Source organism: Triturus cristatus, chromosome 11 (genome assembly GCF_964204655.1).
Source record: "Triturus cristatus chromosome 11, aTriCri1.1, whole genome shotgun sequence".
NCBI lineage: Eukaryota > Metazoa > Chordata > Amphibia > Caudata > Salamandridae > Triturus > Triturus cristatus.
The window spans coordinates 126,387,365-126,404,092 of record NC_140594.1 but is presented as its reverse complement, the minus strand read 5'-3'; the positions used below and the strand labels follow the sequence as shown (position 1 = coordinate 126,404,092).

At 47.2% G+C, this 16,728-nt stretch overlaps 1 protein-coding gene across 1 annotated transcript in view; it reads right to left on the bottom strand.

The window, feature by feature from the left end:
* The window catches only part of SPPL3 (signal peptide peptidase like 3), a 327,309-nt gene that overhangs the window by 120,805 nt on the left and 189,776 nt on the right, over positions 1 to 16,728 (bottom strand). The gene's annotated exons all lie outside the window — the stretch shown is intronic.

Genomic DNA, 16,728 nt, shown 5'->3' with positions numbered 1-16,728 from the left:
ATGCCCGATTTACATTACCTCCTGTACCATGTCCTAGTGTTATTCCCTTTTTGATAGAACTGGGCTATTTGGTGAAGGGAATATTAAATCTTGGTATCCCAGTCTATTGCTAGTGACCACCATTTGAGCATACCAGTGAGGCAATGAAGTAGTATTCTTGCCATCAGACACCCAACCAAGTCTGAAATATTGAAAAACAAGTTGTATGCTTTATCTTTAGTTATCACAGGTCAGCTGAGCAGCAGACCTCCCTGGCACTGGTCTCCCTAAACAGTTGGCACCTTTAGAAAGTGAACACAGGTTAGGAAGACATTACGTGTCCAAGGTTGGATGATCATCCCAAAGCATTGAAACCACCATCTAGCTCCTCTACATACCAGGACAGTCTATCTCTACCTTCTTGCACCAATTTATCCTGTTGGCAAGACACCAGAAACACTCGAACTGACCCCATGTACGTTTTATGCTTTCATCTAGCTTCTGTGGGAGACAGGTCAACCCATACTGGGTCTTCTGTATCTAGGCGATTCAAACATACAAAGTCTGTCCTATTTTAATCTCTAATGCCTCTGATTTCAGAGGGCCAATGGATCAGTCAGTCATTTTCTTGTGGAACCTCTGCAATTACTTAGAGAGCAGCTCAGGCACCTCTTCACTAGTCAGTTCAAAAAAATCTTGAAAGTGTTAAAAAAGGCACTCCATTGACTGCAGTTTCCTTCATACTAATGTTGTACCTGATGAACAAGTTACTTACCTCCGGTAATGCACTATCTGATAGAGATGATATCTAGCTGTAGATTCCTTACTGTTGAATTTCCTAGGCGTCAACTGGATCCAAAAACGTTTGTGTGAGCAGTACCCCTGCGTGCCACCGGGTGGCTTCGTTCAGTTCTGCGCAGCGTCGTCAGCGCTGGAAGGGAAGTCGCGCTCACCTATATAGGCGCCACCCAGGTGCGCAGATGTCAGTTACTTTCCACGACACGAGCGCAGAGCCATGAAGTGAACTGACTAGTGGGTGTCTAAACTAGGGCCCTGAAAGGGGAATAACCCTAGCCCTAGAAATGTGTCCGCAGAGCGGGGAGGCATGGATGGGTCTACAAGGAACCTGCAGGTAGATATCGCATCCATCAGATAATGAGTTACCGAAGGTAAGTTGTTCATCTGATAGACTTCTAGGTGCAGATTCCTTACCTTTGAAAAGATAGCCAAACCATACCATCCTGGCAGAGGGCTGGGGACAAATTGGCTATACTAAGGAGTCCTGCAGGAATGAACAGGCAAAATGCCTGTCCCTGTGGACCGGACTGTCCCGGCAGTAGTGTCTGGCAAATGTGTGCAGGGACACCTACATTCCTGCCTGGCAGATGTTCAGGCTTTGAACCCCACGAGCGGATGCCATGGTCGCAGCTTTTCCTCTGATGGAATGGGCTTGTAAGCACTCAGGGGGGCTGCATTTTAGCCAGAGCATAGCAGATCTTAATACAGAGAACGACCCAGTGTAAAATGGTCCGTTTCTGATCTACTCAACCATTTTTTGCTTCTACACAGCCCACAAATAGTTGATCGTCCACCTGGTTCTCTTTTGGGCAGTCAAGATAAAACGACAAAGCTGTTCTTGGGTCCAGATAGTGGAGTCGCTCCTCCTCTTTAGAGGGATGTAGAGGAGCATAAAAGGTGGGCAGGATGCCAGATGAAATAGGTTCACGACTTTAAATAGGAAAGAGGCCCGGGTGTGAAGCACCACCTTGTCTGGGAATACCATAAGATAGGGAGGCCTGGATGATCAAGTCTGCAGCTCAATCACCCTCTGGGCATATGTTATTGCCACTAGAAAAGCGGTCTTGATGGTAAGCAGCCAGAGGGGATAATTGTGTAGTGGCTCAAAGGGAGCACCCATGGAGGCAAGTGAGAACGAGGTTCAGATCCCAATGACGCATGATTAAGGGCGAAGGGAGAACATATGTACAAGCCCTCTCAGACGTCTATGTACAATAGGGGACTTAAATAAAGAGGGTTGGTCAGGCAGCTGCAGTTAAGTGGACAGAGCAGAGTGCCCAGAGCAAAGTTCTGCTGGGCAAGGGTAAGAATGAAGAGAAGAATATCAGAAAGAGTCAATAGACTTTTCTGTTCAATATCTTACTACTTTTTGCCAACGGCAGGCATATATTGTTTTGGTGGAAGGCTGCCTGGCTTCCAAGATAACTTTTCGGACTTTGGGAGGAAGGTCAAAAACTGTCGCCGCTCAATCTCCACAGCGGAGGCTGCGGGTTGACAGGTTCAGGTAGAGGACCCTCCCATTCTGCTGCAACAGAAGACCCTCCTTAATGGGCAGCCTGATCGGAGGATCGATGCTTATGTTCAGAAGCTTGGATACCAAACTCTCCACGCCCTGTCCAGAGCCGCAAGAGTGACTTGGACCTGGTTGTTCTTGATCTTTTTGAGAACTCTGGGCAGAAGTGGTATGGGTTGAAAGGCATACAGGAGGTCTGAGCCCCACTCTCAATGAAAAGCTTAGTCGAGCAATAGCCGCCAAGGAAACTCAGACACGCAGTAAAACAGACGTTGTGCGTTCTCTTCGGAGGCAAACAGATCTAACCAAGGCTAACCCCATTGCTGAAAGAGACCTTCTGCCACCTCCGAGTGGAGACGCCATTTGTGATCCACTAGGCATCAACAGCTCAGTTAGTCTGCCCTGGCGTTCAGGGAACCTGCCAGGTGTTGAACAACCAGGGTTATGCCCTGCTGTTCTAGACATGTCCAGAGACGTAGGGCCTTTTGACAAAGGGTCCGCGACCCCACCCTGCCCATTGCAGTACCACATGGCGGTAGTTTTGGCCATGTAAACTTGCACAAACTTCCCCTTGACAGAGGGAGGAAATGCTGCCAGTCGGATCGCTCGGAGCTCCAACAGGTTGCTGTGGAGTACAATTCCGCCTGAGATCAGAGTACTCTGATCTCCACCTCTTCCAGATGCCAGCCCCATCCCAGGAGTCACATCTGTCACCACTGTGAGATCTGGTTGGGGAAGGGAGAGGAGCCTGCCTCTGACCCAATTGCGGTTCGTTAGCAACCATTGAAGGTTCTTTGCAGTTCCCTCCGAGACCTTGACATGTCAGAGTGATTTTCCTGATGCCACGAGCCCACTGGAACTTCAGGTCCCACTGCAGAGCACTCATGCCATCCGGCATGATTTACCAATAGGATGCAGGAGGCCATGAGGCCCAGCAGCCTCAGTCATTCTCACTGAAATCAAGGATAGAGGCTGAACCATCTGTATTATAACCTGAATACCCTGGACCCGCTGCTCGGGAGGATAAGCCAAACGCTGCACTGTGTGTAGAACAGCTCAGACGAAAGGGAGTATCTGAGAAGTCAGGTGTGACTTTGGCACATTTATAGTGAACCCCAGCGAATGAGGGAGATCTGCTGTAATCTGGAGGTGGGGGACGACAGTCTGGGGCGAGGCTGCCTTCAACAGGCAGTCATCTAGGTAGGGAAAGAATGAAACCCCTAACCTGCACAGATGAGCTGCTACCACCGCCCTCACCTTGGTGAACACATGAGGGGTGCTGGCAACGCCAAAGGGAAGCACAATGAACTGAAAGTGCTTGTGGCCTACCTTTAACAGCAGTTAACACCTGTGGGCAGGCAGGATGGGGATGTGAAAATACATATCCTGCAAGTCCAAACCTGCCTGTCTCCTTGGTCTAGGGCAGACCAAACCGGAGCTATAGTGAGAATCTTGAATCTCTTGAGGAAGAGATTGATGGTTCGGAGGTCTAGAAAAGGACGAATACAATTGTTCTTTTTGGGTATCAGAAAGTAGCAGGAAGAGCAACCACTGCCTACTTCTGATACCAGGAACCCTTTCTATAGCCCCCTTGGCCAGGAGAGCTGTAACTTCCTCTCTAAGCAAGATCAGATGATCCTCCGCCAGCCGTTTTTGAGACAGCGGTAAGACGTCCAAGAGGTTGGCCTGCACCTTGACCGAAAAGCCAGGAGTTGTGCCGTAAAGCCACTGTCGCCATAACAGCTTTGCTCAGCACGTCAGTCATACCAAGACCAATGGTGAACTTTGCTGCATCCCTCCTATCTTTCTCTGCTTGGAAGAGGTTGGCCCGGTCTCCTCCGGGACCTGTAGCAGCACTTGTGCAACCGTTTCGCATGAGGTATGGGAGTAACTGCCCAAAAAACATGTGTTCACTGACCGCAATGCTAGGCTGGCGGTAGAAAACATCTTCACAAGTGTGTTCTGCCTTTTAGGTTCCCTGTCCAGGAGAGTGGCAGAGAATGAGGCATGGGGAATCCAGATTTGGACTACCAAGCTCTCGAGGGTGGGGAGGGGGTGGTTGGGGGAGGGGGTAGGCTGAGGAAATAGGATCACCCAGGGCAAGGCGATGGCAGCGGGCAATTGTCCTGCTCACAGGAGCTCCTGTGCTAGGATTGGGCCAAGCTCCTAGAAGGACATCAGTCAGTGCTTCATTAAAGGGCAATAGGGGTTCAGATGAGGAAGCACCAGATTGAAGCCCTTTGGTCAAGAGGTTAGTCTTAACCGCCACTGAGGAAAGGTCATGGACCTCCCATGTCCTCTTCACCACCATTGCATAAGACTGTTCCTCTTCCGTAGCCATGGTAGGTAGACAATGCAAGCCAGTAACTGGAGAGGTGTCCAGTCCACTGGCCTCTGCTAGTTCGTCATACCAGTCCAAATTCTCACCAGTGGTGTAAAACTGGTGTTCTAAAGGATCAAGTGAACACTCCCTCTCTTCCCCCATGACTGCCTGCTCCTCAAAAGGCTCAGGCAACGACTTGGGCTCCTGGACACTCTCGGTACCAAAATTGGCATCGGCCGACGTCGTTACGACTCCGAATCATCAGGGATGAGAATGGGGCTGGCGCCGCCACTGGGATTATCGCCGTCGGGACCAGTGCCAGAGAAGTTAGTGTCAACACGACCGGAGCCGATCCTGCATCAGATCAGTGAAAACCCACAAGAGCAGGGGTCGGAGCTGTCAGCAGGGAAACTGATAGGGCATCCTCCAACCCCGCAGGGCCCGAAAGAACTCCAAAGGGGTCACCCTGCTCAAATACCCGACGCATGGCCTTGTAAAATTCCTTTAACCAAACAGTGTTGCTCTGGCTCCCAGAAACGGGAGGAGACGCAGTTGGACCTTGCAACTACTGCGCAGAACCATGCCTGGAATGTCTATGTTCCCCATTCGTCCAGTCAGGGGAAACATTCTTTAAAACTAAACCGGAATTACACTGTCTTTACAGCACCGGCAAAAGAACGCACGCGTCGCTACCATACATTCATTCAGCACGCAAGTCGTTACGATGACTTGCTTTAAGGGGGTGGAATGGCGTTTGATTTTGAGTCCAATACCTTCCCTACTGTTGCATAAACGGACGTTGGAATAGTATAACAGAGAATGGAATCAGCACACATCAGATTACAGTAGTTTTCTTATTCCACATTAGATCAAATTGTCCACATTGATTTGAAGAAGAATGTCCAACACAAATTGTTCTTTAGGAGTATAGTTATTTTCTTTATTGAAAAAATAGATTAAATCATTAAAATCCAATATTCATAAAATCCATTGTGCCAATTAATCTTGTGCCAGTTAGCCAACGCGTTTCGTCTCCGAAGAGACTTCTTCAGGGCTAAAGGAAAACATACATAAATTAAGCATGTCGTTATAACTACTTACGTGCTGAAGGAACGCGTAACAACGCTTTCATTCTAATGGCGGCGTTGCGAAGGCATGGGTGCTAAACGCATGCGGGATTCAGTGATACATTCCCCATCAGCCAACAAAGGAGGTGAAAGTGAGGTCTGTTTAGGAGATTACTTCTTGTGCTTCTTCCCAGTGTGTCCAGAGGATCTTGGGTGTGACAAAGAGGGCTTAGGGCTCGTGAAGTGCTCCCGCTACCTTCTTTTCCTCGATCGGGACCGTGACCTTTTAGAAGTTGCACTAGATGGTGTTGAATGCCAGGCCGTGAACAGGAAACGCTCCCTTTAAGCCTTTGGCGCAATTGCCCTGAAGTCCGAGCTCGACATGGCTGAGCTCGAGACACCATAAGCATACAAGGTGCGGGTCGGTAACCGACATCGAGCAGTGAGGTGCCATGCGGCTTGAACCCTACCTTTCTAGAGGACATTTCAACAAGAAAAAAATGTTCCAAAAAAGTGTGTCCAGGTGAGAAGGTGCCGGAGTCCTCTCCCCTTGAGGACCGAGTCCTTGATGGTCATATGCCCGAGAGCACGATTTCGCTCATATATAAGAAGTTGATAAACGTCCGGGCAGACTTGCTATTGGGGCTGAGAGAACAGTGGACCAGGGATGGCCTTGAGTTGGATAATGAGGACTGGCAGTCAGCGGTTTCTTCGCCTAAGGAGGTTGCGATCCCGTCGCGTCTGAGGCTGGTGCAGCTTAAAATACTGCACCGGGTGTATGTGACGGGGCCAAGGCTGGTCCACATGGGATTCTCGGAGGACGGCCTGTGCAGAAGGGGATGTGGTATGGTGGGTACTTTCCTGCACATCATTTGGGAATGTGGTGTCATTGTGGAGTTCTGGAGGAGAGTCCATGCAGTTATGGGGGAGGTGACGGGCATTGTGGTACAGCCGGAGGCGCGGTGCTGCCTCCTGAACGTCTGGGGGCCCACTGACCTCGATGAGGCGCAGACCCAATGGGTGACTCTGGGTAACATGGTAGCTAAAAGGGATATCGCGCGATTATGGGGCTCCTCGGGACCCCCTACACTGACCGCGTGGAAGGAGAACATGGATTGGAGCATGTTTAGGGAGAAGACGGTCTACTGCTCTAGAGGTCGCCCCCGGAAGTGGCATGCCATCTGGGGGCGGTGGAACCAATACAGGGGGGGGAATATGTCTTGCCCCGGAACTGGAACCTCCCGAGGAACAGCTTTCCCCCTGACCTACTTTCCAGCACAGTTTGGTTTTAGTAACCGTTCTGGGCCTCTGCTGTTCCCCTTCTTCCTCCGCACACAGTCTTATACTTAGTAGATGAGTGGGGTCCGGCCTCCCCTGGGGGCTTTCGCCATGGGCTTTCAATGTTCTTCCTTGCTGGGGTTTGTTGTGTGTTTTTTCTGTGTTTATTTAAAATTGGACCTTTGCATTACTCTTTGAACTGTATTGGGGACACATCACTGTATCTAACTTGCAATGCTGCCGAACCTTCGGGCTGTCGGCTGAATAGCTGTGTCCTGAATTTCGAAATAAAGGTTTTCAAAAAAAAAAAAAAAAAAAAAAAAAAAAAAGTGTGTCCAAAAAGAGACTAAGGGGTAGCTTTTCTCCGGATCAGCACTAACCGGCACGGAAAGAAAAGAGCTGACGTCCGCGCACCTGGTTGGCACCTATAAGGGGACTGCGACATCACTTGTGGAGCCAGCGACTAGCATTGGAAATGAAAGAAGCAACCCAACGACGCGCAGGGGTACTGCTCAAGCAAAAGTTTACGGATACAGTCTGACGCCTGGGAAATTTAAAAGGTGAGGAATCTGCAGCTAGAAGTCTATCGGATATCAACCCATTCCTACACCAAATTGATTACTCAGCATTACTACAGAGAGCACCTGTTCAAAATTTCCATGGATAATTCTGAGCCACAAGTAATTAACTTGGGAATTTTGTTTCCTCTGCAATTTGTTAAACACACATTTCCAAACTAGCATACGTCTGCCACAAAACACCTGGAACAACACTAACAAACTCTTACACAATCGCAACTGCGAACTCTTCATGGTCCACTTCAGGAAAGACTCACTACTTCTTGGTTTAAAATGTTTGCATGCAGGAGAGACTGGCAACTTCATCCAAGAACAAGCATTTACAATGTAATAGGTTTCGCATTTACGTGAGTTTGAGCTATTGACATTGCAAAGGACGATGCCTTTTATTTTTGTTTTTTTAAACATAAATAAAATGCATTGTCACTTACAATGCCAATAGCTTAAACTTGCGTAAATGCGAGACCTATTGCATGGCAAATGCTTGTATTAGGATACTTCAGTTGTATATAATGTTTTCTAGGTTATATATAAAGTGACAAATGGTTATAACAATTGTTAATTATGACTTGTAACTTTTCAACATGCTGCGCAACATTCACAAAACTCTGCAACACATATTAAAAACGTTAAAGCCAATAGCTCTCTAAATACTTCTAAGGCCCCAAAGCCGAGACCTATTGGCTGTGCAAATGCTTGTTTATTATTAGTTCCAGTGCATGGAGAGTGTTTTTTTTTTTATTGGTTCTTCCGTTTATATGCCGCTACTCCAGCTGGTGGTGTCAAAAGTCACACGTAAAAATACAGTGAGAGCTCCCACACAGCCTGCCCTGTGTGTGTATATTTAGTCACCCAAGATGGCATGTGTTTGATCAGACACTGCGCCGGTGGCTAGTGTGAGGCGGCCTACTTTCCCACGTAGACTTGACGCATATTATTTCCCCCTGAAAGGTCCTGTTACGTGTGCCGCTGAGGGAGAGGAAGGCCCGTTTGACAGGAGGACAAAGGAAATCTGCCTTGGGTGAGTGTTTTGTGCGCGTGTGAGTTTGTGTCAAACGGTGTATGCGTGTTTGCATCTGTGCGTGTTTGTGCGCATGGATGTGCGTGTGCCTCTGTGTTTGCACCAAGGGTATATACATGTTTTTGGGTGAATGCGTGCATGTGCGTTTGTGTTCGGAGCATGTGTGTTTATGCCTGGCTGTGCTTGTGTATATGTCTTTGTGTGCTTGGTTGTCATCAGTTTCTTCTTATGCACCTTTTCCTGTAACCTCTGTACGTTATTGATGTTCGAGACAACGGGTCAGCTAATAACCTCATGCAAAGACATAGAACTACGAAGATAACCCAGGGGTGTGTCTGTGACGTCATGGGATTCTAACCACCTGGTTGAAAACGGGATCTTGACCACCCGCACCGCCACTCTTTGATGCAGTGCGAGTTCAGCTGCTTGCAGAATCCGTGCATCTTAACAGGCTGCTGGGCGATGCTGTACGAGGGCCACCATCCTTTCCAGAGGACCAAGCAGCGAGGGGATTCCGGCCCTGGAACAAAGGCTTGGTGCATCGAAGCCGCCTCCTCAGGGATAGGAAGCGCCAGATACAAATACAATTTCTTGCAAGCGCCTACTTAGAGGTCTTCTAGCAGCGCTCTGGAGCAATATTCAAATGGGAAGGGGTGTTGGCATTATTAACTAAGCATATTTACTTAGGGTGTGTGTGTGGCGTAACAGTCAGAGCTGCCGACTTTGGCGCGGCGTCTGCTCAACATCCAGTGTCACACACACTCACTACAGACACTTGAATATTCACTGTGAGCAGGCACTCACAATGGGCTCTTTGATGGTCTTTGTGTGATTTCATATTCATTAAGTATTTGCAGATGCTCAGCTTGTCAATAGACACTCACTGCATGCCCTTGTATGTTGAGTGTGAACAAACACTCGTATGTGCTCTAAGACGATCAGCGTGAACACACAGTCACTACAGACTCGTGGGTGTGCAGGGTGTGAGCTCACGTTCCGGCTCAGGAGGCTCTCGGGTGACAGTGTGAGCTCATGCTAGTGGAAACACAGATCTTTAATGTATGAGCGTACACTCTGAGGACAATGGGATGTCAATGTGTGTGAACACACACTTTAAAACCAGTAAATATATTCGTGTTTGTGCACCCAGCAATGACTCCGGGGGGATGCATGTATGCAGTGTGCTCACCCAGAGGATTTAGGGATGTTTTGTGTAAGAGCACGCATACATGACTGCCAAAGATAAGTTCAGGTGTGAAAGCCATGATTCAGGGCGATGGGAGGACGCACACATGAAGGGCATTGGGCTGCTGACTGTTTGTACACACTCTCCGTGGTAGTTGTGAACTCACCGACTCCTAAATTACACCAGGATGCGCATTCACTCTCAAGACCCAAGAATAGCACTCATACAACTGCACTCGGGGCAGAGGGAAAGCAGAGGGTTCCGTGCATGTCACAGATGCTGGGTGGGGATCACCCTCTTGTGAACAAAGGAATTATGATGAGCGCGTGAGCGTATACTCAAAGAATCATTCCTGGATGCAAAGTGTGTGAGAACAGCCTCATTGACAACCCCGGAACGCAGGTGTATGCACAATCAGACTAGAACGAATGATGGGGGAGGGGAGTACCTCTAGACTCCACCTGTGTCAGCACACATCACTGAACCCCCGAGAACGCGTGGCGTGTGTTCTCACACTCACCCAAGACATATGTATATGCATTTATTAAATATCTCTGGATGCCACCTAGGTGAGTACATTCTCCCGAACAATCCAAGGAACTCATAAAAAACCAAAGATGTGTGGTTTCCGGTGCACGCTCTTGTGTAACCAGGGATGGCGAGTGTGTGCCTGCTCTGAATCCAAGGCTAGAGCCTATTTGGTGTCAGCCAATGAACGGCTTGCTTCTTCTACCGCCCTGCGGCTGCAACAGATGAACAGTTTAATGCACACTGGCTTGTACTCACACGCTATTGCGTAATTGCAGCTTTCCCCCCATTTCTAAAAGTATTTGGGGTGGTGACTTGAAAGAATGCTCTATACAATTATGACAGGTCACGTACTCCGCCTGTGCAGGCACACACTTGCTAACAGTCTGAAGACGGCATGTTGTAAGTGCACACTCGTGAAACACAAGTGTTGGAGGCGTGTTAAAGGATGCTATTGTCTGAACCAGACAGAACGCCATCTGCTTGAGTGGATGCTCTTGAACAACCTTGGTGCACCAGGTGTGTGGGTCTGTGTGATGTATGTGTGTGCGTGTGCCAACAACATAGTAATGCAGGGACTGTGTGCAAAGATTTCTGTGCAACCCAGGGAAAGGCAGATGCTTGTGCACGGACAAGAATGGCATTCTAGATGCGTGTTTGTGTGCATGAGCACACAACTTACTCCTCACTGAAGGTGCCAGATGTCCCCTACTGGAGGTCGGTGGTGCAGCTGCACACTACAGTAGCGTTGTTTGAACAGACGCGGTCCACCTACGATGTGGGTGTGCTGGCCCACTCTAAAGGGTTTCCTTTGTACGAGTAACGCGGCACTACACGGTGTACCTTAAATACTTTACAACTTCGACTGTCAGGAGACATTCACCATGTGTGGCACGCGTTTGGAATGATTTGCCAATAATTAGAATGTTCTTGCCAATGTTTTATGATTAATAACCGCCTCCGCCCCTCCCCCACATACAATTACTTTCACAGACGCTCGTATTTTTTTAAAACAGAAAAAAATGGTTTTACAAGCGAACCTGCAGCAGTTACTCGGAGCGGAACCCACTGTGTGGCAAGATGGTGTTAACAAAGGCCTGTGTGTGTGCAGCGGGAATTACTTCCAGAAGGCGCCCCCTGTCTTGTGCAAAAATTGTACTCTCTGGAATGTGCTTAGAAGAGAAACGCATTCCAGTAGGAGTGAGGCGTTAAGAGTGTGGAATGATGTCATTATCAAACGTCCTGTGAGGTGGTTGTAGAGGGGAAGGCTTGCAGTGCTGTTGGGGAAATGAGGGAGCTTTCACCAGGAAGAAGCTCTTAAACCAGCATAGATCTCTTGTCTGTATGGGGCCATGTGTTTCAAACACATGGCCCCATAAATATAAGAAAGTGCTTCACGACAGCCGTGAAGAAGGCGAGCCAGTCTGGCTCGGAGACAAAGGGCGTGAACAGAAAACCCTCATTTCCAATGGCAGGCCACCATTTAGCATAAATGGTGACACCAGCCAATGGAAATGAGGGGCAGGGCTTAAAGACCTCTTCTCAAAGTCCTCTCTTACAAAATCTCTCGCGGAGGCGGTGCAGCGCTTTGCGCTGCAACGCACGCAAGACCTAAAAAGTAAATGAATACTCATACTGTAGGGCCCACCATTTCAAGGTGATGTTCCTCCGAGCTCTACAGGAACCTCATCACCCGCTTCCCCAACTAGCATAGTCTTCCTCTCATATAGCGAAGTGCATTAAATGGATTTTACTGGTGCAGGAGACAGCAATTACAGAGTCCCATGACTTGGAACAATTATTATGAGTTTGACCGGTGTGTTGAAAAGTTAGGTATATTATATTCCATTCCTTTTATTTATTTTTTATTGACTACTTCAGGCTGAGAGACCTGGTATTCACAGATATTTGTTTCAATCACTCAAAAGACTAGTTCACCTTATTGTCAAAAACATTTTACCATCAAATGGCATAACCATGAGGGGGAACGGGACGAAACATGAAAATCCTGAGAAGGTGTGGAAATCCCTCTATTAAGAGCACAGCAACATCATACACTGTATTCAGGCCCATCTTTAAGCCTTCACTCTGTCAGTGTGCAAATGGCCACTGCATATGTTCAGGCAGATGGTAGTTTTGACATTTTCATAAAGCTTGAAAAAGCTCAATATCCTTGGAAAGTAAGGAAGATGCTGGTTAACCACCTGTAACGACAGTTTTGCAGTTTTACATTATCTGCAATGAACATAAATTCCATAACCACAGGCATGTATTCAACAGTGCTCAATGTAATCTACATATAACCACTCAAACAACCCTGACCTAGTAGACCAGAGCAACTTTAGGCCAATCTCCAACAGACCTTTCCTTGGAAAATGGATAGGAAGACCAGCCTGTACCTAGATCTCCAACTCCCTTTAAAGGAATATGCTACTATCTGACCAACAAGCAGGCTTCTGCCCAGAAACAGGTTCTGAAAACACTGTTCTCTACGTGGGTTGATCTGAAAACCACTGCTAATGGCAAAGGGTGGAATAATTACTCCTAGTGGGCCTATTTGCCTCTTCGACACTCCTTAGCTGCTACCTTCTAAATAAGACTAAACAAAATCTGCATTGAAGGACACATCATCAAATAGATGCCCTATTATGTTAAGGTGAAAGCTAGCATAATTTCATGATCCTCAATTTAGTTTCCCAACATACATCACTCAAATCACTTTCATATTTCACTATACTAATTCACCACTAATCCTTTATGAGTGCCGAAAAAGCACTTTGACGCCTCGTCGGGGGTAGTAAGCGCTGTATAAATACAATTACTTTCAGCCTATTGACAGAAACTGCCAAATCCTTTAACCTTACATGTCATAACTATGCATATGATACACACATTGTCCTGAAACTAGAACATAAGAGTTATCTTGATAGCTGCCTTTGAGCCACTGAAAAGAGGATGTTAATATATCAACTTAAGTTCAATCCATCCAAAACAGATTCTAATTTGGGATGGCTGGAAAAAAACAAGCATTTGATAGCTTGCTTCCAGGAACTTGGGGTACCATCAACCTGATCAAGGCAAGTAAAAAGGATAATGTTACTTACCCAGTCGGCATCTGTTCTGGGCATTTAGAGCTGTAGAGTCACATGCTTTGCATTCTCCTGCCATCTAGTGTTTGGTCTGGATATTTGCAAGTTGTTTTTCTTCGAAGAAGTCTTTCCTAGTCAAGAGATTATGACTCCTTTCGGTGATGGTGCGCTTGGTCATCGACTCCATTGTTAGATTGTTTTCCCGCAAGAGGGTGAGAATGGAGTAAGTAAGTGTAGTATAGAGATGTCCATGCATATGAATGTAGAATAAAGAACTGCAACAACTACAGGTACCTGGTGAGGCGGGTGGGCGCATATGAATCTACAGCTTTACATGTCAATAACAGATGTTTACTAGGTAAGAAACATTATCCGTTCGAGGCATGTGTGCTGTAGATACACATGCTTTTCATAGATTACAAAGCAGTATACTCGCAAAGCAATTGCTAACCTGTAGATGTTGCAACTGTTTGGAATAGTGTTTTTAGTACAGCGTGGCCTACATTAGCCTGTTGACATGCTAACCCATCTACACAAGTGTTTGGTAAATGTGTGTGGTGTAGACCATAAAGCTGCCTTACATATATCAGCTAGAGGGATGTTGCCTAAAAGGGCTACTGATGCCTCTATTAGGAGAGCGGAATGTGCTCTAGTGGGTATGGTTAAAGTTATTTTAGCTTTAATATAGCAAATCTGAATGCATTTCACAATCCATCTGACAATACCAGACTTTGAAATAGGATTGCCCTTGTGGGGTGGAGTAAATGCAACAAACAGTTTTGCGAAAGTCTTTTGTTCTATCTATGCTCTTAACATCAAACGTGTGAAGAGTGCGTTCTGCCACAATCAAGTTGAGGAAAGAAAACTGGTAACTCAACCGATTGGTTTATAAGAAAAGCAGAAACTACCTTGGGGAGGAATTTTGGGTTGGTACGGAGAACTAACCTATCTTTATGTAGCTAAAAGAAAGGTTCTTCCAACGTTAATGCCTGTAGCGCACCAACTATCCTCAGTGATGTGATAGCAATGAGGAATGCAATTTTCCATGAGAGGAACTGTAAATGGCACTCGTGTAATGGTTCAAAAGGTGGACCCATGAGCCTTGTGAGAACAATGTTGAGATTCCATACTGGGACAGGGGGAATCCTTAGTGGTATTACCTTTAAGCCTTTCATGAAGGCTTTATTTACTGGGACTCTGAATAGTGACAAATGTTGTCTATTTTGCAAGTATGCAGCAACTGCTGTAAGGTGCAAACAAGTAGATGTGTAAGCCCGACCAGTTTGTTGCAAATGTAACAAGTAACAAATAATGTTTTGTATAGAAGCATCTAAAGGATTGATTTTGTTATTGCAATATACAGCAAATCTTTTCCATTTTGCATCATAGCCATCTCTGGTGGTTGGCTTTGTTTTTTTTTAGAATATTCATACAGTCTAGTGGTAAATTTAAATAACCAAACTCTATGACTTCAAGAGCCAGATCGCTAAATTCAGTTCTTTGGGACATGGAGGTCCGATTTCTCCATGGCTCTGTGTGAGGAGACTGGAGTTTAGGTGTAGTTTCTGATGTGGAACTAGTAACAGCTCCAACAGGGTGGTGTACCAGAGTTGAGGAGCCCATGTGAGAGCTACCAGAATTAGTGTGAGAGATGTTTACCTGAGTATCCAAATCACCGATGGAATGAGTGGGAGAGGTGCAAAAGTGTAGGCAAATATTTCTGACCAGTTCATCCATAGGGCATTGGCCTTTGATAGCGGGTGTGGGTACCTGGAGCCGAAGTTTGGGCATTTTGTGTTTTCGGTTTGTGGCAAATAGGTCTATTTGTGGAAACCCCCACTGTCGGAAGTAAGGAAGGAGAACTTGGGGGTGAAGTCCCCGCTTGTGAATTTGTTGTCTTCTACTGCTGAGGAGATCAGCAATTTGATTGTTTATTCCTGGGAGATGTTCGGCCAGAAGATAAATCGTGTGATGGATTGCCCAATTCCAAATGGCTCGAGTGAGTGTTGACAGTTGGAGAGAGTATGTCCCACCTTGCTTCTGTACATAATACATTGCTGGCATATTGTCCGTCCAGACTAGGACAGTTTTGGCTACGAGTCTGAAAAGCTTTTTGTGCTAGGGAAACAGCTCAGAGCACTAGATAGTTGATGTGGAGAGTCATGTGCATGTTGCTCCACATGCCTTGTATTGTAGAAAGTGTGAGATGAGCCCCCCGAACCGGTTAGAGATGCATCTGCTGTGAGCACGATTTGTGGAACAGGGTCGATGAAAGGCTGGCCTGCTGATAGGTTTTGTGGGTTCCACCACTGCAGAGAGACATAGGTGCGGCTGTCTACCAACACTAGATCGGTCAATAGACTCTGTGATTAATTCCACTGACGTGCTAAGCATTCTTGTAGGGGGCGCATGTGGAGCCTTGCAAGAGGTACAATTGCGATGCAGGACACCATCATTCCCAGTAATTGCATGAACACTCTGGCTGCTAATGCTTGGTTGGGTTGAAACTGTAGAATGGTAGCTTGAATACTGTGTATTCTGGCTACATTGGGAGAGGCTAGAGCTTTGACTGTCTAGAGTAGCTCCTAGATAAGACTTCGGTACTTGCGTCACCTTGACCCTGCGGCAGTTCTTCGGCGTCGAGGTCGATCTAGAGTTTTGAGCCTGAATCTTGTTCCGAGAAGGCTTCCTCCTTCACTGCCTCTGATGCCTCGATATCTTCTTGGCTGGAGTCTACACCGAAGGTGTCCGGTGTGTCCTCGATGCTTTAACACTGCATCTCCCGACGTCGAACCAGACGATCGAGAAGAGTCTTCTTTGACGTGCAAGCGTCACAATTTCTTTCTTTGTACTCCGGTGACCAGCACAAGTTGGACACTTTATGAGAGTTGGTGTGCGGATACTTCACGTGGCACAGAGGACAGAATCTAAACGAGTACGATCCATCGGAGAGCTAACAGAGCGCGGTTAGGCCTCGAAGGCCGTCTGCAAAGGTTTTCGATAGAAGGTCGATTCCGATGTCGAAACAATACGTGGAGAAGAGGGATCGCGTAAGGAAACAATACTCTTGAGGTAGAGAGGATTGCGCGTCAAGGGGAACCCGAAAAACTATTTCGAACCAGAGCGCAGCAATATACATCCGAACCAGATAGCAGAAAAAAACACAAACAATGGAGTGGATGACGGGGGGCGTGGCTGAGCCAGCCAAGATGGCGGACTCCTCTCTCTGAGGCTCCCGCTCGGCGGCCCGTGAACGCGACAGTGCTACCTGCCCCGGGCTTCCACCGACCCTGGCAATAGTCGGACCGAGCCCAGAAACGGCGGCGACACCTCCGACAGGCTTCGAATCCCCGAGATTGCGGCTGTGG